General features: G+C 36.9%; 1 protein-coding gene across 10 annotated transcripts in view; it reads left to right on the top strand.

The window, feature by feature from the left end:
• Positions 1-17,038, top strand: part of PHF14 (PHD finger protein 14) — a 208,393-nt gene that overhangs the window by 19,650 nt on the left and 171,705 nt on the right. The gene's annotated exons all lie outside the window — the stretch shown is intronic.

Raw genomic sequence — 17,038 nt, forward strand, 5'->3', positions numbered from 1 at the left:
ATAATTATCAAAGTCAGGAACTTAGCATTGATTGAGTTCTATCTAACTTACTGACTGTGTTCAGTTTTACTAATCATCCCTGTAATGTCTGTTCTAGCAAAATAAAATCCAGCATTACATTCAGTCATTATGTCTTATTTGGTTACCTTTAATCTGGAACGTTTCTTGAGACCTTGTGTTTCATGCCATTGACATTTTTGAAGAATACAGGCCAGTTCATTTGCAGAATGTCCTTAATACTAATTTTATCTTTTGTTTTTTCCTCATTGTTAGATTCAGGTGATATGCGCTTTTTTTTTTTTAAGAGTTTATTTATTTATTTGACAACAGAGATCACAAGTAGGCAGAGGGGCAGGCAGAGAGAGAGAGGAAGGGAAGCAGGCTCCCTGCTGAACAGAGAACCCGCCACAGGGCTCAATCCCAGGACCCCGGGATCATGACCTGAGCCGAAGGCAGAGGCTTTAACCCACTGAGCCACCCAGGTGACATGCTTTTGGCAGCAATGCCGTAGAAGTTATGTTGTGTTTTCAGTTTGTCATATTAAGAAGCATATAGTACTTACTTTTCCCATCGTTGGTGATGTTACTTTTATCACTTGGTTGAGAGGGTATCTTCCAGGTTTCTTTGTGGTAAAATTATTTCTTCCTGTCAGTTAATTTTTTCCTGCAGGGCCGTGATTACCACAGAAGAATTTTTCTATGGCCTTGTCCTTACCTGCTCTTTTGGTATTACAGCCCTTCTCTCAATAATTCTTGGAGTCTGCTGGGCTTATGGGACTTGCAGGGCCTATGATTCTTTAGCCAGTACCTTCTTGCCTTCATATAAAGCTGCCATTCCTTGCTGCTAAGGCTCACAATGGAAATGTCTCCTATTGTTGTTACTCATTCACTTAGTCTTTTCAGTAATATTTGTTGAGTACCTTCTATATGCTAGGCATTCTGTAGATTTTAGACAAGTAAAGTAAAATAAAGTAAAATAAACAATATAGTAATTGGTGACCTCATGGAGGTTCATATCTAGTAAGACAGACAATGAAAAAAATAAGACAATAAATAATTTATATAAAATAAATTATGAATAATTTTATATATGTATGTTTACATATATATACATACATACATATCAGGTGATAGTCTGAACTATGAAGAAAAATAAAGCAGGACAAAGAGTATTGGAAATGCTATGGATTTGCAGGGAGGAGTGGACAGGTAGAAGTTTGTATTTATGCGAGGTGAAGAGGAAAATCCCCTCTAATAAAGTGATATTGAGCAGTGACCTGAAGGATGTTAGGAAGCAAGTCATGCAACTCTTTGGGGAAAGAGCACCCTAAGAAGAAGGAGTAGGAAGTGTAAAGATCTTGAAGTGGGAACACAGTTTGAGTGTTTATGTCATGGCAGGAATTAAGTGAGCAAGCTAGTGAGTGGTGGGGGTAAAGATGAGAGCAAGCCAGGTAGGCCTTGCAGGTCATAGATTTTAGATTTGATTCTGACGGATGTGGTAAGACCTATGAGTTTGGGGCAGCAGATTAATATGATTGGATTTATGTTTGGGAAGGATCACTCTGATTTCTGGGTTGGAAGTAGACTGAAGTGGGTCCAAGTTGGGAATCAGGGAAATCATTTCAGAGAGACCATTGCAATGACGCAAGAGAGGAAAACGTTTTGAGATAGTAAACTTTTGGTTTTTTTAAATTGCCTGGAGTTTAGGTAAAATGTTGGGACTAGAGATAAAAATTGGGACTCATCAGCCTGTAGATGTTATATAAAGCTGTGAAATTGGATATACTATCTAGGGAGTAGTAAAGTGGTTCTAGCACTTCAGAGGAGATGGGAATCACATTGCCAGTGGGACAGGAGGAGAACCAGGAGTAATGACCCAGAGGCTAAGTAAGGAAAATGTTTCAAACAGAGAAAGTGAGTAATTGTCAAATTTTGTTTCTTGAGTCAGATAAAGACCTATGTCATGTGGCCACTTATCCTAATGCAGCGGTAGACTCCCAAGTACACTACCAGGCAAGCCATCCCAAAAGTTATAGGGAAAGAGGTTCATGGACAAGATGCTTTAATTACATGGTTTATTAAATAAATGTAAAATACATGGAAAAAAGCAAGGGGAAAAATACGAAATTAGTTAACATACTTATGATAGAGTACAAGTTGGTGGAAGGATCACCTGAATCCTGGGGTACACAGAGTTTGTATTGTATGTCCTACCTCTCTCTGCCTTTTCAGCCTTCACAGCTGGGAATATGGTTCTGAGGACCAGAGCCCACATGGGCACCACCCTGGGCCAAGCACACACACTCTTGGACAGATCCAGAGACAAGTATGCTTTAGTTCTCCAGTTAACCTACAGAATAGTTATGGATTTTATGTTTCTTGGGCTGTGGACACATGGAGCCAGAATAGGTATAACTGATGGGTGGCCATACTGAGACCTCATGAATATTGTGTTCTTCATGTCTCATGTACATTTAGTATATTCTGATTCTTCTGTGTCTTCTGTATATGTAGTAACTAGGTGCTTCAAGAATGTTAAATGTTTCTTGGTCTTTGTCTTTTTTTCTGTCCATGTTTAATACATACCTGCTTTTTATCTGTACATGTACGTTTCACCTGTCTCATTTTGTTTTTCTGTAACGAAATGAATATTCTCAAGCAGAACAAAACACCATTACAATGGAGAGTTTACCATTGAACTTAGTAACATGAATGTCATTTCTTATTTCAAGAGAGTTCAGGTAGGAATAGAAGAAGGAAAGTGAAGATAGTGACTAAATGCAATCCCTACAATGAATTTTTATATAAACGGAGGCAGCAAGATGGGGCCTTAGCTACAGGGATGTGGAGTTGAGGAAGGGTTTTTTTCTTATTTTAGATGCTTTTAGTTATCTTTTACTGTATAACAAACTATCCCACAATGTATCAGTTTAAAACAACAAACATTTTTACTTCACACAGTTTCTAATGGTCAGGCATCTGCTGGAACTGTTAGTTGGGTGATTCTGTCTTAGGGTCTCTCATGAAGCTCCAGTCAAAGCTGTTAGCCTGAACTAGAGTCATTGCAAGACTTCACTGGAGCTAGAGGATCTGCTTCCCAGCTTGTTTATGTAGTTAAAGGTAGGCTTCTGTTACTTGGTGGCTCTTGGCTGGAGATCTGAGTTCCTCACCATGTGGGCCTCGGTGTTCTCATGACAGGACAGTTGGCTTCAGAATGAGTGATCAGAGAGAGAAAGGGTTAGAAGCAGTCATATGAGAGAGCTAGTGTGTTTTACAATTTAATTTGGAAATATATACTATAATTTCTGCACATTCTTCACACAGAACAATCCTACTTAAATGTAGGAGGGCACATTCTAAGATGATTAATACAAGGAGCACTGATCATTGGGGACCATCTTAGAGGCTGCCTATCACAGATACAGAGATTACATAGCATGTTAATAACATGCTTAATAACATGGGGGGTGATCAGTGGAAAGAGAGTGGACAATTGATGTAAGGAGAGAAAAGGAAGCAGTTGCTGGAGCTAGGGCTTTGAATACAAGACTAGAGGGGATGGGATCCAGCATAAAGTGAAGAGATTGAGTAAATATGAGTAGCCGTAGTAAGCAGAGGGGAAAGGATATATGGATACAGATGTAGGTAGGTTGTTAGATATAGTGGTCAGAGCATATGCAACTTATTTTTGAATGCTTCTTGTTTTCCTGGTGAAATGGGAAGGAAAGTCATTAGCAGAGTGGAGATGGGGGAGATAGATGTTGGGAGGTTTGGGAACAGAGGTTGGTATAAAATAGTTATTTGGGAGAATGAAGTGGATTAGGGAAATAATTGGCATAACACTGTATGCATGTGTGTGTGTGTGTGTGTGTATAAAACATACATATGTTTTACTGACAGCTATAAAGGACCACTTGTGATTAGTGATAATGAATTAAACAGACAAGTCAAAATGGTTGTGTATATGTTTGGGGTGGTTTTATTTTTGTTTTGTTTTGTTTTGTTTTTTCTAGGCATGGTTCAGATTCCTCAGAGCAGGTGCAGAAGAGGTAAACATGAAAAGCAGCTGCTGTGCTGCTGATGTGTGTGTTGTATTCATCACCACTCTTGGTCACAAATATGTTACCACTGCTTATATCCATAAATGTCATTGCTGGTGTGTGTTGCAGGCATGAGCAGAACTATTAATGTTGACTTGTCATGCTGAAAGCATTATCTCTACTTCATAGGTCATTGCTTTGACCATGCATGTGTTTTTGAAGGCCAACACAGTGGTTTTAAGGAACTGAATTGGTTCCTAATATTTAAAAACGGGGAGATTTTATTTTATACATTTTGGATTTGAAACTTCTCTTGAAGTGCTGGCAACAGTAGTTTTTCCTGAGGGCTTCTGCTAGAGTTGAATAGGGCTTCCCCCTGCTGGTAAAGCCTACAGTTTCTTTTTTACCACTGTCCTTTCCCAAACCACTTACTCATTTTTGTCAGTTACATTTTCTCTGAAGGTACTTGAATGTAGAATTCCCTATCTATTTTGAGGATGTCGTCTTTTGGTGTTGGTGCTCAGGCTGCTGAGGCGTTGTGGTCTCACAGCTTTAGTAGTAAAGGAATTACTTTTCTAAATGCCTGCCTTTAAAACTCAGCCCTGAGTCCTCCAGGAACAAGTGCCATGTACAATTCAGAGTGAACCTTCTTCTTGGGTTCTGTTGTCTTTGATTCAGGCTTATGCACCTTGGATTCTTAGTACGAGTTCTCTCCCAGAAGATTCATTGTTCACATGGGACCTATGCTTCAGGTGAATATCCTCAGTAATGGCAAATCTACCTTATTTCTAAGGTAGCTCTGATTTTTTAGAAACAGCCAGAAAGTCTTTCTGAGTCAAGGTAGACAAATAAGATGATCAAGCTGAGTGGTAATTCCACTTAAGTCAGAACCAAGTTGTGTCTGTAAAGTCGTGTATCATATTTTCTTGTATAATTCATTTAACTGGCTCTGATGGCAGTTTAAGTTCCGAATGTTTTTGAGCATTTGCTAATGATTGCTCGTTTTTCTTCGAAGACTGACTCATTAGAATTTCTGTTATGGGAGAAGGAAAAAGGGAAGACAGGAAAGGAAAATTAATGTTCTTGAGTGTGAAGCTTTGTAAGGTTTTTGAGAGGCAGCTAATATGTGGAATGAATAAATAAGGAAAACTAGGTGGTGAAATAGAACAGTTTTCTACATCTTTAGATAAATCTTTATGTTGTGGTATAATTGCTTTGTTGGTAGTATTGTGAATTCTGTGAACTTCAGATAAATTTAAAGTGCAGAAGTATAAATCAAAAGTAAAACATAAATCTTGAGAGTTTTTAAAAAAATTATGTTACAGCTTTTCCCCTCTAGCATAATATCCCATTTCTTTTGTTAATCTTGGAGTTTCTGTTGTGTAATTGTGATTATATAATTCTCTTTTTTCTTGGTTTCTTAGTAGAGTTAGAACTAGTAGCTTGAAAAATTCCTAGTTTTGGTGAGTTTTAATATCTGTTGTGTTTTGGGGAGAAGTGTTATTTTTTTTTTTTAAGATTTTACTTATTTGAGACCTCAAGCCACTGTGTGCTTCTGTGTACTAGTGGGGAGGAGGGGCAAAGGGAGAGGGAGAAGCAGACTCCCTGCTGATCAGGGAGCCTGACTCTGGCTCCATCCCAGGACCCAGAGATCATGACCTAAGCTGAAGGCAGACACTTAACAGACTGAGCCACCCCAGGCACCTGAAGTGTTAATAAACATTAATGTATTTTTCATAAATGCATTACATAAATACATTTTTCCTTTTTAACTTAATTTCCTGTAGGTTATTTTTATCTGGCTATTCTAAAAAGATTCCTTTACCAGATATCACTGAGTAATATGTTTGAGAAGGGGTAGTTTTGGTATGGAAATACTCCTGACTCTCTATTTAAGTTTTTTTGGACAATACTTGGGTAGTAGCAGCAAGAAATTATATTGATTAATAGATCTGTGAAGAATTTTTCATCTTCCATTAGCTTTAGATCAGTTGAGTCTACTAATAGAAAAACAAAAGTAAAAACAAAACAAAAAAACCCTGCTTAATATTCATTGGTTAGATGGTTAATTTTCTCCTCTGGGGAAGAGTAATGATGGTAATTCTTAGCATAGCAATGTGCAGACTGATCAGTATATATATTTTTTGGTCCCTTTGTGGGTTATCACATAGTTGCAAGCCCATGTTAATTAAAGCTTGGTTTGAAAAAATAAGCAGTGACATGTGACTTGGTCCAAATAATTTAGATTTTTTGTTCTTCTGTCTTTTTCGAGGTGTACCATTTTCTTAGTCCTCTTTAATTTTTAGTTTTCTTTTTTTTTCCCTCTAAAATGGGGTCAGTAGCTTTTTAGAAGTGTCAGTTCTTCACTGTCCCAATCAGAGCTTTCATGACTGCTTAATTATTATAATTTTTAACGTCTTTATCCCTATATAACTGAACTCTTGCTGCATCTTAAGTGGTAAGTAGATAAATAAGTTTTAAAAAATGTTCCACAACTCATAGTATTTACTTATTTTTAAAGGATTTATCCATCTGTTTTGGGAGAGTGAGCATGCATGCACATGAGCAGAAGGGGGTGTGGGAGAGGGAGAGAGGGTCCCAAGCTAACTCTGGACTGAGTGCGGAGCCTGATGTAAGGCACCAGATGCTCCATCTCAGGACTCAGATCACAAGACCCAAGCCAAAACCAAGAGTTGGAGGCTCAGCTGACTGCACTACCCAGGTGCCCCCAGAGCACATAGTATTTAAATTAAAATGTCACTCTTACCTATTTCAGTAATTTTTTTTTTTTTAAGTGTTACTACTCAGAGTAGGGTCCATGGATCCACAGCATTAAGTAGTAGCATCTATATAACCTGGGAGCTTGTCAGAAATACTGAATCACAGACCATGTCCTTCTGAATCTGAATCTATGTTTTGAGAAGATCCAAGATGTTTCATACACATATTAAAACATTAGCTCCATTGATAATACAAAGAGGTAGCCCTGCAATGCTTACCAGGGTAGCTGAACTTAAAAGATTTTCAGGATTATCATTGGGCACATTTAGCACCAGTTCATTCAGAAGGATAGAAGAACAAAATCACAGTTTGCCACCAAAGCAGCCTCATCAAAGCATGCCTTCCTTTTTGTGAATCTTTGTAGTAGTCCCTACAGCAAGCAGCTCACAGTCATTTGGGAGCCATCTTTGGGCTGTGTCATTCTCCCCCACCTATCCCCATTTATTGTTACTCTCAGTTCAGATGCAGTCTGCTAGTGGGGTCTTTTTTTTACCATAAGCAGTATGTCCAAGTAACACAATTGATATTCTTTATCAGGTTCCCAGAGATACAAAGGTAGAAACTTAAAAGTCAGAGTCTAATGAAGCTGGAGAAAGTGTTAATGGAATCACTGGGGAATCCCACAGTTCTCTAAATTGAGGACTAAGAGACAAAGGGCTCTAATGCATGAGTCCCTCTTAGAGTTGCTTTCTGTTGACCATAGCAATTACTATTATGTGCATAAACCACCTAAATAATTGAAAGTTCTTTTTTTGTGTTAAATGCCCCACCCCCACACATGGGACTTGCCTATTACTTTCTTTGAGTCATAGATCCCATCAGCATTTCTGTCTCTCTAGTGTTGCTCTTTTTACCACCTAGAGAGGATTGAAGAGAGATGCACAAGTTCTCTATGGTGTTGATGTAAACATTAACTGCTATTTAAATGAATTTCTTTTGTTACCTTGATTCTGTAAACATTTAAATGTAAGATTTGGTGCTAGGAAAGTGAAGGATATACCAGATACAGTGTCTGCTGTTTTTATATAATAGGGGAAGAAATCATGTAAAATAAAAACAAAGAATAATGTTTTATAAGTGAGTTATAGATTCTGTGCTGTGGGTGTATTGAATGCATCATACCTTATTGGTAAATCTAGGTGGTTTGTGAGTCAGTTGCATGTTCCGTTTTTGTAACTGATTTCAAGGCATTCATTGATATATCAAACTGAGCACAACCCAAGGAGGGTTTGAAAACAGAATTTTTTTCTTGTTACAAGTAAGGGAAAGGGAGATAGCTCTTATAGTACTATCTCCCATGGGGTTAGTACAGGAAACTTTTATTCGGTGTATTGGGGGTGGGGTCAGGGAACTCATATAGGTACTTCTGGTTCAGTTATTTATGCTTAATATGTCAAGATGCTCATGGATACATCATATGTTCAAAAAATGGCAGAAGCCTCTCTACCCGTTGGAGAAGATTTTAGTATTCTAATGAGCTAAGGATAACTTTATAATTCAGGGGGCTTTTGTGCAGGTCCTCAGCTCCAACCTAGCTCAAACTGGCTCTCCTAGGAAGCTGTCAGGTGAGACACACCTGACAAGACACTCCTATCAGGGAAACACCTAGTTGGGTGTCTCCTTGGCTGGAACTGTCCATTCTGCAAAATAAACACACTCCTTCCCTGCCTTTGTCCCTTCTCCTCCTCCTTTTCTGCTGGTAGTGTTCAGCCCTTTCATTTGAGTAACTTTCTGTTGCATCCTAGCTAACATTTTGATATGCAAACAGTAGGTTGCTAATCCTTGCACTAAAATATATATTTCTGAATACATTGTATTTAGCTTACTGGTTTTTAGTTCTGAGAAATTTTAAGGTGTTTATGATTTGTACTACATTTTATACTATTAAATTCATTTGTGGTCTGTTATGCAACCTTTTCTTTGCATTTAGAAATCACTTTTTCAAGGCTCCTTTTATGTCTTTAATTTTTGGTGTTATTTTACTGTTCATTAAAATAAGGTTATTGAGCAACTGGAGGATATTATGCTGAGTGAAATAAACCTTTAAGCTAGTCAGAGAAAGACAGTTATATGGTTTCACTTGTGTGCAAAATAAGCAGTGAAGAGGATCATAGGGGAAGGGAGGGAAAACTAAATTGAAAGTAATCAGAGAGGGAGACAAACCATGAGAGACTCTTAACTCTAGGAAACAAACAGGGTTGCTGGAAGGGAGATAGGGAGATGGGGTAATTGGGTGATTGGCATTTATTTATTTATTTATTTTAAGATTTATTTATTTATTTGACAGAGATCACAAGTAGGAAGAGTGGCAGGCAGGTAGAGACAGGGAAGCCTCTCTGCTTGCCTCTCTGCCTGCTTAATTAACCCACTGAACCACCCAGGTGCCCTGGGTGATGGCATGTGATGTGATGAGCATTGGGTGTTATATGCAACTGATGAATTATTTAACTTTTCATCTGAAACTAATGATGACTAATTGAATTGAAACAAAAAAATTAAATGAGCTTATTGAAGCAGAGATTACTTTGTATTTGTGGAAACAAAATATAACTCTTGTAAAAAGTATTTTCAGGGGCACCTGGGTGGCTCAGTGGGCTAAAGCCTCTGTCTTCGGCTCAGGTCATGATCTCAGGGTCCTGGGATTAAGCCCTGCATTGGGCTCTCTGCTCAGCAGGGAGCCTGCTTCCCCCTCTCTCTCTGCCTGCCTCTCTACCTACTTGTGATCTCTCTCTCTCTCTGTCAAATAAATAAGTAAAATTAAAAAAAAAATTTTTTCAGCACAGAATCGTAAACTTTTTTTTTTTTTAAGAAATGGGTGCAAGACATGGGCTCCTGGGTAGGTCAGTTGTTAAGTGTCTGCCTTCAACTCAGGTCATGATCCCAGGATTATAGGATCGAGCCCCACATCAACCTCCCTGCTCCTCAGGAGCCTGCTTCTCCCTCTCCCACTCTCCCTTCTGTATTCCCTCTCGCTGTGTTTCTCTCTGTCAAATAAATAAATAAAATCTTTTGAAAAAAAAAGAAAATGGGTGTAAGACAATTTTTTAAAAGATTATTTATTTATTTGACAGACAGAGATCATAAGTAGTCAGAGAAGCAGGCAGAGAGGGAGGAGGAAGCAGGCTCCCTGCCGAGGAGAGAGCCTGCTGTGGGGCTCGATTCCAGGACCTTGGGATCATGACCTGAGCCTAAAGCAGAGGTTTTAACCTGCTGAGCCACCTAGGCATCCCTGGGTATAAGACAATTTAGAGATATTTTGTATGGGTATAATCTTATTTATTTTTTTAAAGAGAATGTGAAGTAAAACCTTGATGAATTTATGGATTTTTTATTCTGTGGTAAATAATCAGTAGCAAATAGTTTTGTTGTATGTTTGTATGTACATGAGAAAGCAATACAAGTCTGAAAGAATACACACCAAAGTTTAAAGTATGTTTATCTCTAGGTGGTATGATCATGGGAGATGTTTTCTTTAGCTCATTTTTTGCCAACTATGTGAATTAGGGATAATAAGTTGTTTAGAGGTATAGTCTTGAATGATTGAAGCCACTGTACCTATGCAAGATTGGAATTTGTGAATATCTTGTTAGCAAATTCCTGTGTTTTTTATGTATTCAGAGTCTAAATCTCCTGAATGTTTCTATTTCTGCCATGTTTGTGGCTGATATTTGGGTGGTATACAAAATAAATATTAATGGTTTTTAGAATAGAGATAATTTCTTTAATTGTCTGATGTTTCTTCCAGTGGTCTCAGATTTTATAGTGGAAAAGCATTACCCGGGTACTTGATTTTTTTTTTTTTTTTAAGATTTATTTATTTGAGAGAGAGAGCACACATATGTGTGCATGTGTGAGGTGGGGGACAGAGGGAGGGGAGAGAGAGAATCTCAGGCAGACTCCTTGGTGAGTGAGGAGCCTAGTGCTGGGCTTGATCTTAAGACCCTCAGATCATGACCTGAGCTGAAATCAAGAGTCAGTTGCTTAACTGACTCGCCACACAAGAACCCCCTGAGGTGCTTGTTTAAAACAGATTCTTGGGTACTACTCCTAGAGATTCTGATTCAGTAGGTCTGGGGTGGGGATCTAGTATCTACAGTTTAAAAGGATACATTGGGATTTTTTGCGGGGGATGGGGTTAGAGATCATCCTTTGGGAGACATTGTGTTTAGAAGGAAGTAAAATTTGAGAGGGAAAAGGAATGGGTAGGTGGCTGTCATCCTAGAGCTTAAGGGAGCTACAGATACAGGTCATGGCAAGGAGCCAGGGCAATGAAGAATAAAGTATACCTTCTGGTATAAGGCAGGTAAGACTCACAATAAAATTTTTAAATGTTTAGACTTTTTTATTTCTTAGAGAAGTGGTTGGGAACATGGCAAGAAGAGATAAAATGAAACTCTGAACACAAAAAATAATGGTTCAAGCTGATAGAAGGTTGAGACTTGAGGCAGATGGGAGCTAGGGTGTAAACTTCTAAACAGATGCACCTCTTCTTGCTCCCGTTCTCCTACTGTCTTCAGGGCTGATTTTTCTGAAATGCACATCTGTTCATATTATTCCCCTATTTAAAATCATTTTGTCCTTTTAGAATAAAGTTCACACTCACAGCAGGATTCTTTTAGATTTTATAGTCTGCCAATTTGAATGACTTGCTTTTCCAGTATTAGAGGGCTTTCACTTACACTGCTCCCTCTTCTCATATTCCTTATGTTCCACAAATATAACTTAAATGTATAGGTGTTAAATTAGTGTTTACCATTGCCTTGTCTTATTAGGGTATTTGAAAAATCATTTTTATTAAAATATTTCCTATTAAATATAAGTAGCATATAAAGACAGAAGTTGCAAATATGAAAGTACATAAAGTAGAACAATGAATTACTGGCCTTCATCTGAATTCTGCTTCTTTCCTTCTTTCTTTCTTTCTTTCTTTCTTTCTTTTTTTTTTTTTTTTTACTTTGTAGCTTAGGAAATTACTGTTCATGTTTGGTCTATATTCACATCTGTCCCTCTCTGCAACTCTCTTAACCTCCATACAGGTGCTTTTCATTTAACTTTATCATATTTCTTGAATACATTTTCATAGTAGAACGTATCAGTATAAATGAGCTAGGGAAAACATCTTCCATGATCGTATCACCTAGAGATACACATACTTTAAACTTTGTGTATATTCTTCCAGACTTGTCTTGCTTTCTCGTGTGCATACAGATACACAAACACATTTAAAAAAAATTAATGTCTGGTAATATGAAAACTTCATTTTTTTTTTAAAGATTTTATGGGGGGGGAGAGTGCAGGTGCATGGGGGGAGGGGTAGAAGGAGAGGGAGAGGAGAGAGACTCTCAAGCAGCTGCTGAGCGGGGTGGGGCTTTTTCTCACAACCCTGCAATCATGACCTCAGTCAAAATCAAGACTTGTTCACTTAACTGACTGAGCCACACAGGTGCCCTTGTGCAAATTGTTCTTATGACCTCTATACCTCTGTTATCACAGTGGTATTGCCCTGATCCCAGTCCAGGATCCACTCACATATTATGCGTTGCTTTTTGTGTCTTAGTCTCCTTGAACCTAAAACAAATTTTCTGCCTTTTTTGTGTCATTCATGACCATGTGTAGAAGAATGTAAGCCAGGTTTTAGAATAACTTGTAGAATTTCCCTCAATCTAGATTTGTCTTTTTTTTTTTCCTCATAACTAGACTCAGTTTAAATATTTTTTGGCAAAAGTACTATGTCAATGTTTACCTCTCATTATACTACATCAAAAAAAGTAAGATGCCAGTTTATTTAATTTTTCGTGGTAGTTAAGATAGTGTCACCTAGTATTGCCCTCGACCCGCAAGGAGGACAAGAAGCCCCAGTTCAGGTGTATCTTCTCTCTCTTTATTTCCGCAAGTCTACCCACATATATACGCCTACATGACCAATCAGCGAGCAGGGTACATGAGGGAGCGAATCAGGCTGTGCACCTAACCGAACAACTTTGCTAACAACCAATGCTGTTTACTTCCTCTTTGGGCGTTCCGCTTAGTCTCTCGAGGCAATCCTAACCTGGCAACTAGCCAGGCGCCATCTTTTAATGGCGGAGGCTGCCCTGGCCAGGGGCCTGCCTCCGACAACCTAGAACTCTCCATTTTAAAGCCATTTATTTTTCTTTTGATAAGTAACAAGTAATCTCTGAGGTAGTAACTTTGAGACATTGTTAATATCCTGTTTCCTAATAGCCTTTTGCATAGTGGTATTAGGGTTTCTGTCAGAATCCGTTATATATGTAGTTGCAAGATGGGGATTTTTAATTCTGTCATTCCTCTACATTAATAGGCAGCATTTATTTTATAGAGAACTTTTCTCTTTTGTTTCTTTTCAGTTGTTATTGTGCTCTCAGATATTATCACTTATTATCTGATTACTCTAATACCTAAATTGTCCAAATTTGACCAGTGAGAGCCCCTTTGCCAGGGGATCTTTTGTGCAGGCTTCCTTGTACATACATGAACACATATCACATATGCATATGCTCTTGCTCTCTGTCTCTGTCCCTAAATAAATGCGATAAATACCATGGGACTTTCCAGCCTGTACTTGCTTCATTTCACTCATATGTTAATCTGTTAATATTGAGATTCTTTTCATGTGAGTACAAATGGTATATATTATTCTTTTTAATGTTATGTAGTTAGCTATAGAATGGTTCAACCGTGATGTCTTTATTTTTCTTCAAGTTTTTCACTTGTATATAGTACTAACAGGTATGTGTCATATATAATCATGTAATAATTTCTGTGGGATAGATTCCTAGAAGTGAAATTGCTGAATCTAACGATAAGTACATTTTAAGTTTTAAAGAGACAGAATTGCCAGAATTCTGAGATCTTCAAAAAGACTGTACTTGTTGATATTCTTACCATACAAAATACTTGATAACTGCATATTAGTAAATTTTCTTTCACTCTTTTGGAAATTATCACTTGATTAAAATATGCGTTCATGCTATTATGAGTGAAGTTTGGTATCTTGTGGCCACTTGCATTTTATGTTGTTACTTGCCTTGCATTTCCTTTGTCATTTCTTAATAAGTTTGCTTGTCTTTTTCTCATTGATTTACTGGAATTCTTTAATCCTTTCACTGCTATATGTGTAATGGAAATTTTCCATTCTTGCAAATATTTTTTCCACCCTTTCATGTAACTTTGTGTTATTTTTCATTGTTTATAGAATGTTCCTTTTAAATAAAATTACAGCAGTGGATCTTTAGCTCTTTTTTGGAAGTTTTTAAGTTCCAAAATGAATTTTTATATAAAATTAATCCAGAGAAAGGGAAATTTTCTAAAGCACAATTGGAAGCTAGTCTTGCTGGTTTCTTTCTTTCTTTTTTTTTCAAAGATTTTACTTATTTGTTTGACAGAGAGAGAGAAAACAAGTGGGGGGAAGGAGAGGGAGAAGCAGGGTCCCTGCCCAGCAGGGAGTCTGATGTGGGGCTCCATCCCAAGACCCTGGGATCATGACCTGAGCCGAAGGCAGAGGCTTAACCCACTGAGCCACCCAGGTGCCCCTAAACATTGTTTTATAGTACTTTTTTCCCCCTAAACATTGTTTTATAGTACTTTAAATTCTGTTTTGCATGGAGGAAAGAAAAAGATCTTAAAATGTATTTAGTCATTAATTAAAAGGTATCAGAGTGGTTATACCATGTTAGAACTTTGGTCTAGAGGTCAGAAGACTAAATAGGTATGGTGGAGAAGTATTGGAAAAACGGCAAGTGAAGAACTCTATAGAGGTCATAACACACTGTGAATCATCTTTCAGGGGCATTGAAGCTGAAGAAGAAATACTTAGGCACCTGCTGGCTGCTCTTTGAACTTATGTGATACTTATCTTCTAGGTTACAAAGTAGGGATTTCCTAGAAGAACTGCTAAAAAAAATCATTCTTCAGGTTGTTTTTAGGTTTAATCTCTATGCAGATTTTTGCCAGTGTGTAGAATATTCTTTAAAAAGTAGAACAGAAATTTTGCTTTATTGTAAAAAACTGCTGTGATTTACCTTGATTTTGGCAAATGAAGTGAATACAATAACCCCACAGGGTCTTTATTATTTTGGCAATTGCCTACTTTGTGTGAATACAGATGAAAGAATTTACTTCAAAGGAACATTATTTTGTAAAGAAAATAGATTTTTTTCCTTGTAGTATTGTATAAACCTTTGAGATAGCAGATTAATTTTTATTGTTTTGTTTTGTGATTTTTCTTTGAATATGGTATTTTGCTTACTATTGTGTTTACTGAAAAATTCTCTTTTATTGGTGATAATAATAACTGCTCCCAAGGAGAAAATTGTATTTCCTTTTCATTTTGGGATTTGTCATCTAAAAAATATATACCTAAACAGAAGTGAAGATAATGACTATCAACTACAATTTAATGATATTAAAGAATTTAATAAGTTTTGGTTTCTTTGCTCATCTTGTGTACTATAGTATAGCTACTTTGAAATCTTTGGCAAGTTTTTGTATGATTGTCAGATTACGTTAAGGCTCACTGTTAGAAAGCCTTTGAATAGCATGAAGATGACAATTATGGCATCTGTTTGAGGCAGCTTATGTAAGTGATAGTTGCATACCAACTTTTTAGTTTTCTGCTACCAGGCTATTTTAATTATAACCTATAGGCAGTGATAGCATTGTGTGACTTAAATAGTTACACACAACTATTAACCCGTTAGTGACATTTAGTAAATTAATGTTGGTACTTTAAAATTACTTACTCGTTGTGTATGGTTCTTTTCTTTCTGGGTGATTTAACTCAGTATTTATATATTTATTCATTTATTTTAATTTGAGTATCTTTGGTGTTTGTGAGAAGATACTGTCCAGTTTAGGCTTCAATTGTTTAGTGTGTAACAGTTCAAATAATCATATCTTACACTGGATGCACATAAACCTACCTGTGTGGTAAAGCCTTTTGAGAGATGATTGTTGCTTACATATATTTCTTACAGTGTTTTTTGGTTTGTTTGTTTTTATTTTTTATTTATTTTTTATTTTTATTTTTTTTTAAGATTTTATTTATTTATTTGACAGAGATCACAAGTAGGCAGAGAGGCAGGCAGAAAGAGAGGAGGAAGCAGTCTCCCTGCTGAGCAGAGAGCCCGATGCAGGGCTCGATCTCAGAACCCTGGGATCATGACCTGAGCTCACTGAGCCACCCAGGAACCCCTTTTGTTTGTTTTTAATGTCTTCAGTTTATAGAGGTCACTTTGGATGCCCCTTAGAATTTGACACTTAGACTCTTAGAATAAACCTGGTCAGAAGATCCTTGGGTGGTTGGTTGATTTGGCTATCTGTAGAAGCAACCTATTTTGGAGAAGTAATAAATGTGTCTTAGGAGATCAGAGAAGTGCCCACGCCTAAAGGTGATGAAGGCCTAGAATTGTATTTACTTCTATTTATGCATTAATTTTTTTTTCTCTTCAGGATATTTTTATCATGAGGATAGTGTCCTTCTTTCTAGAAAAAGAGAAATTAGGTAATGTGAAGTTTTGTGTCAAGCATCATGTAGGGAAAAGAAAACTATTTAGGACTCGTGATTTTTATAGTCCATAGTATAAGTCATCAAGGGTTTGTCATGGTTTTTTATAGTGTGGGTAAAATGATTTCTGGACTTTTCAGTTGCCCTTTATTGGGTTCCATATTTATCAGTACTATGTAGTGCCAATACATTCTTCTTGGTATTTTTATACTGAAAAAAGAAATTACTCATGGTAATGGATATGACATCACTTTCTAGTGAGTTTGGTTTGTCGCACACTAAGAGCCTCATCAACACTGAGTTCATTGAAAAAATTGAGTTTCAGGAATTTTAATGAGAACCTGATCTTACCAAAATGTTCACAGTGATGTTTTGCTTGAATTTCCTATTGGCCTATATGTTTGGTATCTAATACACTCTTTTTAAGCTCAAAATCAAGGAAAATATTTTTGATTTTATAAAAACTTTAAATCTGGAAGTGCAAATAGTAACTTTAAATATAATTTGTAATTGTAGATATGTATATTTATATTGATAAAGAAACATTTTGCTCTTAATAATTGAAAGGTAGTTAAGTGTAACATGACCTATTCTAAAATGTAAAGACCTATACTAACTAATCTTCTTTGTTTGCAATGAGGATCTTTAAAAATTTTTATCACATTTTCTAATTAAATAATTTAACTTCTCTCAGA

Source organism: Mustela lutreola, chromosome 4 (genome assembly GCF_030435805.1).
Source record: "Mustela lutreola isolate mMusLut2 chromosome 4, mMusLut2.pri, whole genome shotgun sequence".
NCBI lineage: Eukaryota > Metazoa > Chordata > Mammalia > Carnivora > Mustelidae > Mustela > Mustela lutreola.